Source organism: Cryptomeria japonica, chromosome 6 (assembly GCF_030272615.1).
Source record: "Cryptomeria japonica chromosome 6, Sugi_1.0, whole genome shotgun sequence".
NCBI classification, from domain to species: Eukaryota; Viridiplantae; Streptophyta; class Pinopsida; order Cupressales; family Cupressaceae; genus Cryptomeria; species Cryptomeria japonica.
The window spans coordinates 60,333,627-60,347,856 of NC_081410.1; positions in this window are offsets into that span (position 1 = coordinate 60,333,627).

Consider the following 14,230-nt stretch of genomic DNA (forward strand, 5'->3'; position numbering starts at 1 on the left):
TCCTCGAGCCATAACAATTTGGGGTAGAGAATACCTTTTTTGACTCTATGCCCAATGGAGTAGGCACCTGGTATGCTCCCTAGAGTTCTGGGATCTTACCATGCTCACAAGGGGAATACATCCCTAAGCTAGAGCCACTATTGGGACCTTCAAAAAATAATTCTAATTTTGAAGACCTAGGCTCAAAATTTTGTAGATTGCATTCTGAATTGCCTTGTTGAGAAAGCTTGACTAACTATTTTTGTGAGCTTGTATTTTTGCAACGGAGAATTTTCAAGAGAAATCCATATTAAGGATAGTTATACACCTTGTAGAAATGTCATATGCCTCTTTGAATCTTCCCAAGATTATTTATGATTCATGTGTGAAGTCTCCTTCGGAGGTCCTGAAGTTAGGGTTGTCAATTTGTAGTTATTCCACTTTTCTGAGTAGCCCTATTTGAGGCATTATAAATTTGCACCAGTTGATTGTCAAACATAATGGAGAGTTAAAATTGATTCTTTCATATTTTTTGAAGCCCCATGACAAGTGGCATAGCCTCATGAATCTATTTTGTCAATTTTCAAAGCCAATTCTAATTGCGAAAAGTTTAGTTCTGCAACTGAACATTGTCAAGCAGTAGTTTGAAGGCTACTTTGAAAATTTATATTTTACATCTAGTTAACCTAAAATTAAAAATGGTTATACCCCATGATTCTCTATAAAATTATCTACTATATCCCCAGTTTGTAGCCCCCCGTCTCATCATTTGATTAGCTTTTGAGACCCATTCAAAATGCACTTTTGCAGGGTTCAAAAGCAACACTTTCCAATTTTTCTGAGTAGGCAACTTTGTAGGTTAATAAATTTTGACTCAGATGTCATTTTGACAATCTATTAGATTCCCTAAATTCTATACATTTCAATCTAATAGTGTGCCAGCTTGCAAGGTCTGATGACATGTTTTGCTCAGTTTTTAAAGATCGTTTCTAGAGCTCCTCGGGTGTTTTGAGTGAAAATAAAAGTTGCAATAAAAGGAAGATTGGAAGATTCCAGACTCAATTTTTTTAGATCCACAACACATTCAGTAAGTAAAATAGAGCATATTGAGCAATTTAGTTGTTTGAGAATGATTTTTTTTTAGTTGAGCCCACTTTGGGACTCGACTAGTGCTGATACATGACTATCGAGGCTTGAATGATTAAATATTTATTATTTTGATCATATTGATTAAAATAATATTATATTTAAATACAAAAGGGAGAATTGTATGCAACTGTGAAGAAAAAATCAATTTAGTGAGTTTCAAAAAATATTGGTAATAAGAATGGGGATAAAATGTTTTAGAACATTTATTTGATTTATTGAAAGAAAAATCAAGATGCTTAAAATTGTTGTGTAGTAAAATTAATTCAATATTTTTTAATGATTTAATATAAAGGAGGGAGACTTAAGTGCAACTCATGGCAGGACCTGCAACATTAAGAGGAGCTTAAATTTTATTGAACCAAAGTTTATTTTAAGAGCTTCTATGAGCTCTTGCCATGCACAACTCTAAGAAAAGCAAGGTAAATGGTGCAGGAGAAGAAATTGAAGTGGGGAAACTATTTCCCTCACTATCCCGTGCATGGTCTAATGTGAATCAAACAACCCGTAGGATAAAAGCCGAAAGCACAAAAGGGAAATACTTATCCTGTGGGTCCAAGGGCACGTCGGTTGGGCCCACGAGATAAGGGAAGCATGGTTGTTTTTTCGCTCTTTTCTTATCCTACAGCCAGTTGGTAGACCCATGGGGAGTGCACAAGATAAGTGCTCTCAAGAAAACAAAAGAAATTTTCTTCTCCCGTGAAAAATAAGATCAGGCTAATAGAGGTGTGGGATAAAATGGAATTAGGGAAAAACAAAAATGAATGGACAACGAAGGAATGTGAAGGTAGGGTTTGCATTTCCAACCCAAGAAAGGGTTGAGTTATCAAGAAGGTGTCATGATTGCAAAGGCAGAACATAGAAGATGTTTCAAGCATCTGAACCTTCGAGGTGGGTGTAGGATGATGGAATTTTAGGGCACAATGTGGGAGCAGACAGAGAGGGCATGTAATATACGTTCATTTAATGTTGTTGCAGAGAGGTATTGAAATACCTGGGATAGTGTGAGTATGCATTGATTGCTTCAATTCATTTAGGGTTGAATCATGTGCAGATCATGAAACAAATGGTATTAAAGTTCATGATTTGCCTATAGCTTAAGTGATAACTAAATGATGAATAGATAGTACCAAACCGGTACTAAGAGGGGGGGTGAATCAGTATAGGCAAAAACATAATCCTAAACCAGTTTGTCAGCAGACATTGTGCTTTGACAGACAAACAGTAACACCGGTCTTAAACAGAGTACAACTGGCAAAACCCAGAATAACTGAGACAAGCATAAACTGGATGAAACTTATCTTCTCACACAGTCTAATACTTCATTTCCATTTCATCCTAGTGTAGAACAGGTAAACTATCATCAAAGACATAAATGTAAACAGCTAGATCAACATGATTCACCACTTGATAGAAAGCAACATATCATCACATGAAAAGGAAATCACATATGACACACATAATTTTCATGTGGAAACCCAATTGGGAAAAACCACAGTGGGGATGAATAACCACAAGCTATTTTGAACTCTTTAGAAGTCTGCTCTGTTAGGAGCCTTGTCTAGTTAAAGATTGATACAATAGGTTCTGTTAGGAACTGATCTTGTTAGGGATCACCCAGTTAAGGGATGGCTAGAATACCCGATTAAGGGTTGAACCCTGTTAAAGGTTACCTTATTAGAGGATTTCAAGAACTTGATGGTTTTGAGTCACCCTGTTAAAGGATTTATAGCAAGCCAGTTAAAGCTACCCTATTAAGGGATTTCCCAACTATTGAGGTGGTTAGAGATCAACAGGTATTACAATGATCTGGTCACAACACTCAATGCCAATGCAGATCTGCTTTAGGTCCTCTTCACCTTCTGCACTTACACTCTGCAGGTATCACTTCTCTCCTCTGGTCTGGCAAGAATCATGTATCTCTTCTCTTGGATACACACACACAACTTTTTGCCAAAAAACTCAGAAAGAAACAAAACATTGACTTTATAGGAAAACAGATAGGTCGGTAGCATAAACCCTAAACTTGTTAGGTTAAGGAATTCAAATGGTTCAATCTTAACCATTGAGCACACTGCATTAAATGCAGTAGTCTTGATCCAATCTCAAGACATTCTCTATCATTTGTTTTCCACCAATTTTATGGTGGTTGATAACCCATCACACATTATCACTATTCATAGACTTCACACATTCCTGAAATAGATAGGAACAATCTCCTTCATGCACACAAGGCTTACGTGGCAACACAATCTGTTCTTCATTACCATGCTAACTCATCACACAAAGTCACCGGTTGAGCCACATAGGCTTAAAGCACTTCAACCGAAAACCCTGAAGTTGAGACTACCAACCGGTAGTCATACAACGCTTCCATGTGTCAGTTCCCATAATTGTATGTCAGTTCATCTAGAACAAACACACCACTTCACTTTGGTACAAATGTCAATTCACAGTGTTATACTGGTTCTCTTCCCTTCATCATATTGACATTAGTGACAACACACAATGTCATTATCTCCGCATACCGGTTCACATAATGCCAACAATCTCCCACTTTGGCATTGATGGCAGTATACAAAAATATGTCTCTGCTTCACTTCTTCTCCCCCAATTTCTACAGATATCTTCTCTACTTCACATCAGATATCTTCTTCGCTTCACATGTTCTCCCCCTTTGACAACAATGCTAAAGTGGAGGCATAAGCTTTCTTGTTCCATTATGCTTCTCCCCTTGAGGAGTAGCATCCTTCAACACATCAATCCATGCAAAATTTTTTTGACTATGCAATACCTAACTGATGTGGAGCATATACCTTTAGTTTACCTCTTGAAGGGGAAGTACCCCTAATTCACTTCTTAAGTACATAAATGTAGCCTTTGGGAGAGGCTTGGTGAATATATCTGCTAACTGCTCCTTACTGGAAACATGTTCCAGTGTAATCTCTTTATTTTGAACCTTTTCCCTCAAGAAATGATACTTAAGTTCAAAATGCTTGGTTCTAGAATGTAAAACTGGATTCTTTGAAATATTGATAGAAATGTGTTATCACAGAATATACTCACCAGTTTAGATACAAGAATTTTGAAGCCATTTAATACATGCTTCATCCAAATTGACCTGAGTGTAGTTCATGAAAGCTGCAACATACTCTACTTCCGCTGTAGACTAAGAGATACAACTCTGCTTTTTACTCATCCATGAGACTAGTCTACCACCGAGAAAGAATGCACCACTAGTTGTGCTCTTCCAATCATCTACATTACTAGCCCAATTAGCATCTGTGAACACTCTCAGGTTAAAACAATTTTTGTATGGATACCATAACCCATAGTCAATAGTTCCCTTCAGATACCTAAGAATCTGCTTGACTGCAACCAAGTGGGATTCTCTTAGACTTTTCTAGAACCTTGTCGTAATGCCAACTACATGTGCAATATCTGGTCTGCTATGCACTATATAATGCAACTTACCACTCTTTGGATAGTTTACAACCGGTTTTCTATCTTCCATGCCAAAGGTCTTCAACAGCTCTTTGACATACTTGGACTGAGTGATGAAGATTCCATCGTTCATCTACTAGATCTATAGTACAATGAAGAACTTAGTCTCCCCTATGAGTGACATCTCAAACTCTTTCTTCATCTCATCTGCAAACTCATGACTCATCTTGTCATTTCCACCAAAGATAATGTCATCAATAAATACCTCACAGATCAGGATCTGATCTCCTTCAAACTTCAAGTAGATATTGATATCTTCACTTGTTCTCCTAAATCCAATTTTCACAAGATGGGAATGTAGGCATTCATACCATGCTCTAGGTGCCTGCTTTAGACCATATAAGGCTTTATGTAGCCTACACACCATGTCACTATCTTCAGATAGGGCAAACCCATCTGGTTGCTCTATATACACTTCCTCTTCAAGTACACCATTTAGGAACACAGATTTTACATCCATTTGATATACTTTGAATCCTTTAAAAGTTGCATATGCAGGAAGAATACGAACTCCTTCCAATCTGGCTACAAGAGCAAAGGTTTCTCCATAGTCTTCTCCTTCTTCTTGGGCATATCCTTTGCAAACTAGTCTAGCTTTGTTTCTAATCACTGTGCCATCCTCATTCAACTTATTTCTAAAAACCCATTTGGTACCAATGACATTTTTATGCTCCGGTCTGGGTACCAAAGACCATGTACCATTTTTCTCTATCTGGTCAAGTTCCTCTTCCATTTCCTTGATCTAGTCTTCATCTTTATGTGCCTCTGAATGATTTAGGCTCAAATTCAAAGATCATACATGAATTTTCTCTAACCTTTCTTCTTGTAAGGATTCCTACATCCTTATCTCCTATGATCTGCTTAGGATCATGATTCAGCTTGACATACCTAGGAATGGTCTTGATAGATTCCTCTTTCTTTTATTCTTCATGCTCATCTCCATCAATATCAGCATCTACATCTACCGGTGTAGAAACATTGTTACTAGTACTTGGTTGACTGACAACCGGTTCTGAGAAAGTTACAACCAGTTCATTTACTGCTTGCTCACTACCAGTTTCCTCAGTTTTCTCAGAGGTTTCATCAACTCTTACATTGATGCTTTCCATAATTCTCTGAGTCCTAATATTGAAACACTTGAGATCTTTTCTCTTGGTGGAATACTATAGGAATATTCCCTCATCACATTTCACATCAAATTTGCTCTGGTGTTCGCTCCTCTTGATGTAACATTTGCTACCAAACACTCTAAAGTAGCTAACCATGGGTGTCTTACCGGTCTAATACTCATAAGGAGTTTTATCCTTACCTTTCTTGATGAGTACCCAGCTCATTGTGTAGACTACAGTGCTCACCACTTCTCTCCAAAAGGTGTGAGCTACCTTTCCTTGAATCAACATGGTTCCAGCTGCTACAACCATAGTTCAGTTATTCATCTCTGCTAGGCCATTCTACTGTGGAGTCTGGGGGGCAGATAGTTGCCTCTTGATGTCATGTTCTTCATGGTACTTGTTGAATTCACCAGAAGTGAATTCCCCTCCTTGATCAGTTCTTAGGCAGTTGATCCTTTTGTCGCTTTCCTTCTCCACTAATGCTCTAAAAGCTTTGAAATTTACAAAAGCTTCAGACTTATCTTTCAAGAATGTGACCCAAATCATTCTAGAGTAGTGATCAATGAAAATCATGAAGTACCTATCACCTTGCATACTCCTAGTTTTCATAGGACCACACAAATCAGTATGCACAAGATCAAGCAAATTATCAACAGTGAAAGGTTTACCTTTAAAGGTTGAAGAAGACATTTTCCCCAATTGACACTCTCTGCACAAGGTATTGTCTGGTTTACTTAGCACCAGCAACCCTCTAACTGCCTTGATCTTACTGGCCTTCACAATATTATCAAAGTTTACATGGCAGAGTCTCCTATGCCATATCTAGCTATCATCAAATTTAGCCATAAGACATGTACTTATATTTGCATTCAGCTACAATAGATTACCTTTGGTCTACATGTTGGTGGCCACCAATTCACCATTCTTTCCTTTGATTCTGCACACTCTATTCTTGAATTCCAAAGTGAGACCACTATCATTCAGCTAGACAACACTTAGAATGTTGTGTCTGAGACCATCAACCCAATACACATTGTTAGCACTACTCTTTCCATTCAGAGAGATGGATCCTCTACCTTTAACCATACATGGTGCATCATTACCAAAATGAACCACACCACCATCATATTCTTCCAAGGATAGAAACTTGCTCCAGTCACCAATCATATGATGAGAATAGCCACTGTTAATAATCCATTCATTGGAATTATCAAAGTGGGAGACAAGAGCCTTCTTGTCTGACACATCTTCCTTTACTGCAACAAACATAATGTCTTCATTCTCTTCATCTTCTAATTCCTCATCTGTGACGCCTTCATCTACTACAACAAAACAGTTTCTCCAGTTTCCTCCTTTGAATTTCTTGAACCTTTCAGGTTTATCCTTGTTGTCACTATTAGGACAGTTTATAGCAATATGTCCTATCTGGTTACAAGAAAAAAATTTCAAAGGGAGCTTACCTCTATTTTACCGGTTCCTTTTGGAAGGTTCCTAGCAAGAAGAGCTTCAAATTCCATCAGAAACTCCTCATCATCCATTACTCTGCTCTGTCTTGTTTCACCACTAGTGCTAGCTTCTTTTCCTTTTCTGGATGGTACATCAGAAGCTTTGAAAGTTGATTCAGTCTTTTGAACACTTCCATCAAAATTGTTTAGCTCATAAGCTGTCAACTTTGCAATGATGGAGTCTAGGGATACCTTAGTCTTGTCTATTGATCTCAGCTCTTGAATAGTAGCAACCCTTATTGCATAGACCAGTAATGAGGATCTCAGGACTTTGCTTACTATAGTGGAATCTTCCATTTTACCACCTTGACTCTTGATATCTCCAACAACGGTTTTGATTCTTATTCCATAATGTTGAGTGGTCTCACCTTCAACCATCCGCATGCCTTCAAATTTCCCTCTAAAGCTTTCTTCCTTAGCTTGTTTTACATGCTCATCACTGCCATAGATATTTTCAAGAGTATTCCATACCTCTTTGGGATTTTCCTTATATTGGATATCAATAAACTCAATGTCAGATAAACTACTAATAAGGGCTTCCATGACTTGTCCTTTCTCCTGCATCTCTCTCTTTTGGTCATCAATGAGAGTACCAGTAGGGGCAATATAGGCATTCTCAACATAGCTCCAGTGTTGAGCACCCATGCTTTTGATGTATATCTTCATTCTGTCTTTCCATATACTGAAGTTTTCTCTGTTAAACTTTGGACCTTCCCTCTTCATCATTAGACTAGGATCTTTACCTCAAGTGGTTAAGCTTATAACATAGAAGACCTGGAGGATGCTCTGATGCCAAGTGATAACTCAATGATGAATGGATAGTACCAAACCCGTACTAAGAGGGGAGGTGAATCAGTATAGGCAAAAACACAATCCCAAACTAGTTTGTCAGCAAACACTGTGCTTTGACAGACAAACAGTAACACCGGTCTTAAACAGAGTACAACCGACAAAACCCATAATAACTGAGACAAGCATAAACTGGTTAACACTTATCTTCTCACACAGTCTAATACTTCATTTCTATTTCATCCTAGTGCATGAACAGGTAAACTATCATCAAAGAGATAAATGTAAACAGCTAGATCAACATGATTCACTGCTTGACAGAAAGAAACATATCATCAGATGAAAAGGACATCACATATGACACACATAATTTTCACATGGAAACCCAACTAGGAAACCCCGCGGTGAGGATGAATACCCACAAGTTGTTTTGAACTCTTTAGTAGTCCGCTGTGTTAGGAGCCTTGTCTGGTTAAAGACTGATACAATAGGTTCTATTAGGAACCGATCTTGTTAGGGATCAGCCAGTTAAGAGATGGCTAGAATACCTGGTTAAGGGTTAAACCCTATTAAAGGTTACATTGTTAGAGGATTTCAAGAACTCAATGGTTTTGAGTCACCCTGTTAAAGGATTTACAGCAAGTTGTTTAAGGCTACCCTATTAAGGGAATTCCCAACTATTGAGGTGCTTAGAGATCAACAGGTATTACAATGATCTGGTAACAGTACTCAATGCCAATGCGGATCCGCTTTAGCTCCTCTTCACCTTCTGCACTTACACTCTGTAGGTATCACTTCTCTCCTCTGGTCTGGCAAGAATCACTTATCTCTTCTCTTGGATACACACACACAACTTTTTGTCAACAAACTCAGAAAGAAACACAACATCGACCTTATAGGAAAACAAATAGGTTGGTAGCATAAACCCTAAACCCTAAACATGTTAAGTTAAGGAATTCAAATGGTTCAATCCTAACCGTTTAGCACACTACATTAAATGCAGTAGTCTTGATCCAATCTCAAGACATTCTCTATCATTTGTTTTCCACCAATTTTATGGTGGTTGATAACCCATCACACGTTATCACCGTTTACAGAATTCATACATTCCCAAGATAGATAGGAACCATCTCCTTCATGCATGATCCTTCACACACACAAGTCTTATGTGGTAGCATGATCTATTCTTCATTACCATTCTAACTCATCACACAAAGTCACCCGTTGAGCCACACAGGCTTAAAGAACTTCAACTAGAAACCTTGAAGTTGAGACTACCAACTAGTAGTCATACAATGCTTCCATGTGCCGGTTCCCATAACCATATGTTGGTTCATCTAGATCAAACACATCGCTTCAGTTTGGCACAAATTCCAGTTCATAGTGTTATACCAGTTCTCTTCTCTTCATCATATTGACATCAATGACAACACATAATGTCATTATGTCCTCATAACAGTTCACATAATGCCAAAATTAAGGGCACCATTGTGGCAGACAAAACTCTATGAGTGGCAAACGATGATGAATGTGGATGTTGGCAGTGATATCAAATTAAGGTTATGTTCAAAAGAGCAGACTTTCTATAAGAAGGTGATGTCTTTTCCATGAACCATGACAAATCATTTGAAGATGTTGTGGATGAGCTAGAAAGTATTATAATTTTTATAGAGCAACCCACAAGGATGGAAGATCAATACCACATCCTGGATCTATAGAAAAGTGTAACAGAGAAAGGAATTGTGATACAAATCTCACCTCATATAGTCTTCTAGTTACATTTCTTGAGGGCAGGCTTTGGCAATTTGCGGGCAAATGCATTTGGCACTAGTGATCAATGGAAATGACAATGACTAGAAGGGAAGACCACACACAGAATAGGGAAGCACCTAACTGGAATGGGTTATTCACATACCTTAAATCACATCTTATGAGTGATAAATGTGAAATGTGAAATGTGAAGTGCCTAACTAGATTTTGATCACTATGAAGATGAGGGGTGGGGGGAATGGTGAATCCAAAATAGAAGGTGAAGATGCAGGTTGAAATGGTGTCTGCAGCAATAGGGATGCATAACGTCATCGATGGCTTTTGTGCCTAGGATGCATTCGACCATGTCTTGTACTCAGTGGTGATTTATTTCAATCTAAGTGTAGGCAAGTAGAATACACCAATGCAAACAATAATTGATGCATAGGACATTGAAGGTCCTAGCCACAAAGACATGGGAACAAGTTTGGATGGGTTTTTTGGTAACCAAATGATTAAAAATTAGATAAAGGGCATTCATACAGCAGATAAAATGAATTCAATAATGCTCGGATGAAATGTGAGGTATAATGCTTGTAGACTTCAAAGAGGATGTAGCTACTACAAAAACATTAATGTGTCTTAAGAAGTAAACAATTCATGATGCCTTTCTTATGAATGTTAAGGAAAAAATGTGAAGTTTAGAAGGCATTAATGACAACAGTGCTTTCCATTTCAATGTGAGTTAATCTCACAAACTAGGTAGGCCTTTTCTAGCATTATGTTGTCATTGATGTCAACTGGTATAGGATGGAAACTGATATGGGAGATGTATGTATAGTAATGTCATTTGATGTCACCTAGCTTAGAAAGTCATTGGTAAGGGAGAGAATGTCATTCAACACTATGGCCATTGGAGTCACTAGAACACAAGTTAGTGTTTGACTTATTTTGAAGATACAGATAGGAGACCGGTATGATGTAACAACTAGTAATTCATGACATCTGTAAGAGAGAAAGATGATGGTATGTTGATTGTGATGAAGAGGCAAAATGTTATCAAGAATCACAATCAACACCGGAGGAGAAGTATGTACAAGCCACTGGTATACTGTGTGGATGTCAAACAACAAGACTTCCACCGGATAAAGATGTAGTCAACATTTGAAGAGATGTCTGACACTAAATGTATTCCAACTAGATCATGTGTGCCTGTTTGAAGATATACTGATCAAATAGTGAAGCCACATGGGTGTATTGCAAGATGTAGATGACAAGGATCCACTCCTAGCATAAGTGGAGCTTATCTCCTATTATGCATGGACTGCATCTTAGACCTCTTAGATAAGGGAAAAGAGTTAAAGGTGGGTGATTGAAGGCTCATAGTTGATCTACCAGTGAAACAAAAGGATGCCTCAGGTGCATGAAATCAAAGATATGCACTAGACTGATAAAGAAGGTAGTTAGAGGAAGCAAAGATGGGAGATTTGGTGCATAGACTAGATGACAAATGTGAATGATGAGGAAGCCTAATGACCTTAAGATCAGAGATGTGTACCGGATCTACAAAGGCAGACATTTTGAATTGCTAGTATAGAGAAGGAAGGATATGTTTAAAATCTTAGCAAACATGTTAAGAGGAGGATTTGTCAAATGATGAAGAAGACAAAGTTGGTGCAGCTGCACACAGAGAACATTTCTAGATTGAAGATGGAGTTTGGTAAAAGTTGATGACATGGTGTCATCAAGGTGGTTATCAGTAAGTATGTCCAATGGTAAAGATAACAAAGTGCATGAAGAGTTTTGGCAAGAGTGATGACCAGTTAAGGTGTACCACCGATAGAGCAGCAAAGTGTAGACATGATGGTTAACTGGTGAAGTGAGAGATGCCGATAGGGTTAGAGAACTAGCAAAAAAAAAGGACCAGTTGTGTGTTGATTCTTGGTAACCAAGTCTAGCTAACACAAAGGTCCTTGCTGAGATGGATATCGACAAAGATGCCATGTGGAGTTGAAGTGGCATGCATGCAAAGGTTAGCGTAGTGAGTTGTTGAAGTGTCTGTTGGCAAGATAGATGGTGACGGGTCAACATTTATGTCGACTGCATGACACATGATGTGTAGAAGAGGTTTGCAGATCGAGGTCAACCATAAAACATAGATCTAGGATAGACTATTTGACTAAGTTAAGGTAGGTAAAGGAAACTGCCAAACCATTCTTGGTTATCGAACAAGAGATCCACCAACAGGTTAAATGTAGGTTGCTAAATATAGAAGGTGTGTTCTGGAATGCACAATGATGGAAGTGTTGATTGGTGTGTTTCTATTCATCAATCAAGGAGATTAGATTTGATGAGATCTAATTGGATTTGTTTTTCCTCAAGGTCAATGAAGAAATCCTAACTGCTTGAAGTTTGAATTGGTTTTTGGTGGGAAAACTAGTTTATAAATATGCAAGCCAAAATCAATGAAGGCAGTCGGTGAATGAGGGGGTTCTTCTACTGAAGAAGGGAATTAAGTCAAGTTATCAACAAGAAGGAGAGGAAGAGACTTAGTGTGAGAGAGAATAGGGTTGAAGAGTTCAACTGACAATAGTGAGGCAACCGACAGTCAGCCATTAAGTCTGACAGAGGAGTAAACTGATACTGACCAAACCAACAAAGAAAAGTTGCAGAAGATTGCATAGAAGGGAAGTACAGAATCAATAGAGAGTAGTATCGACAAAGAGAAGAACCAGCAAAGAAGAAGAAGATATTGAACTGGTGAAGAGTGCATCTTGGAGTAAGTTGTAGCAGGAGATAAGGTTGCTACAGTAAGAAGGTGAGTAGAGAACTGATAGTGTATTGGATATAGGACCCTGTGAAGGGATTTGTAGAAGAGTTACAAAATTCATTTTTAACAAAACTATTACTTTTGTTATAATATCATGTATTGTGGTCACTGAGTAGGTTCTTGGTGTAGGGGTTGTAGCTCCTTGGGTTGGTGCCCTAAATTAGGGGTTGGTACTGCTTGGGTTCGTACCCTAAATCAAGGGTTGGTGCTCCTTGGGTTGGTGCCCTAAATTAGGGGTTGGTGCTCCTTGTTTGGTGCCCTAAACATTGTAATCAGGTTTCCATTGTGAGGCTAGATTGGAGTAGTAGACTCTAACAACATTTCTCCCTGAGGTTGTTCCCATCTTTTATTTTCCTTGTATATACTGGTGTTATGTGATGTGCCATTGTGTGTGATTGCATTCGTGTCAGTCTCCCATCTAACCAGTAAGTCTTCTTTCTGTTAGATCTGTTAACTAGTATACACACATAGGATAGAAAAGGAAAAAGTTTGTAAACCACTGACTCACCCTCCCCCCCGCTCTCTTAGTGGCATATTGTATCTAACAGCCTTAGGGAGAATAGGTAATTTTAGAGTGTTTTCAAGGATACTACGATTTACTATGTGTAAATTGGTAGTGAGTTTGGGAAAATAAAATGGGTACACTTGTAAATACATTTCCATTTGAGTAAAATATTTAATAGAAAATGACAATTGAAGCATAAAAGGTGAATATGTGAAAATTTAGTTTTCACACAAACATGAAAGTGTTTTTATTGAGAAAGTCATTTTCCACTTAAAGGAAATATGGGTAGAGGTTATTTTCATGATAAGGGGTTCTTTTTGCCACTTTTGAATAATTGGAAAGATGTAGGCTAAAGTCACTTCTTGAATTTCACTAATGAGGGTATTTTTCAAAGAAGGGAAAGGTGAGATTCTTCAGTCAAAGATATGGGCATAGCTAAATATGGAAATCTTGAGAAAAGTGCAAAAGTGACTTGATAGATGCTTTCAAAGGAAAATTTTCAGATTTTTCAAATTTCCAGCAGTGGTATGCAAGTGCACATTTTGGGCAATTTTTGAAGAGATAAAGAGTAGGTTTATTATGCAGATTTCAAGGGGGAAGAATTATCATTTTTTGAGACTTTTGTTGGGGTTTGAATTAGGGTTTTTCTTCTCTCTCTTTGATGTATAATCTATGATTCTCTTAGTAAAAAAAGAAGAGTTCCAAGTAGTTAGTAATTCGAAGTTAGTAATTTTTCCAAGTGCAAGTTTTTGGTAATTCTTGAAGAAAGACTTCTATGAACATGGTGTATGTTTTTTTATGACAAGTGTTAATTTTTAGCTTGTAGTTTTGTGTTCAAGAATGTTGTAATCAATAATGCATAAATATTTCAAGCCTTTGTTTCAACTGTCTCTCCTATGTACTCATTTTTCATGAAATGAAATGGCCAAGGGCCTTTTGTTTTGTCCCTACAAGTGAGGTGTTTGTCTTGTTATTTTCTTCAAGGAAGGGATTAATTTTCTTATAAAAGGATGGAGGAATGATGTTTTGCATGGCAGATTCATAAGTATGGTTGTTAATGAAAGCTTGATTAGAGGATGTTTATGTAATTTATCAGTATTTCAAGCTCAAT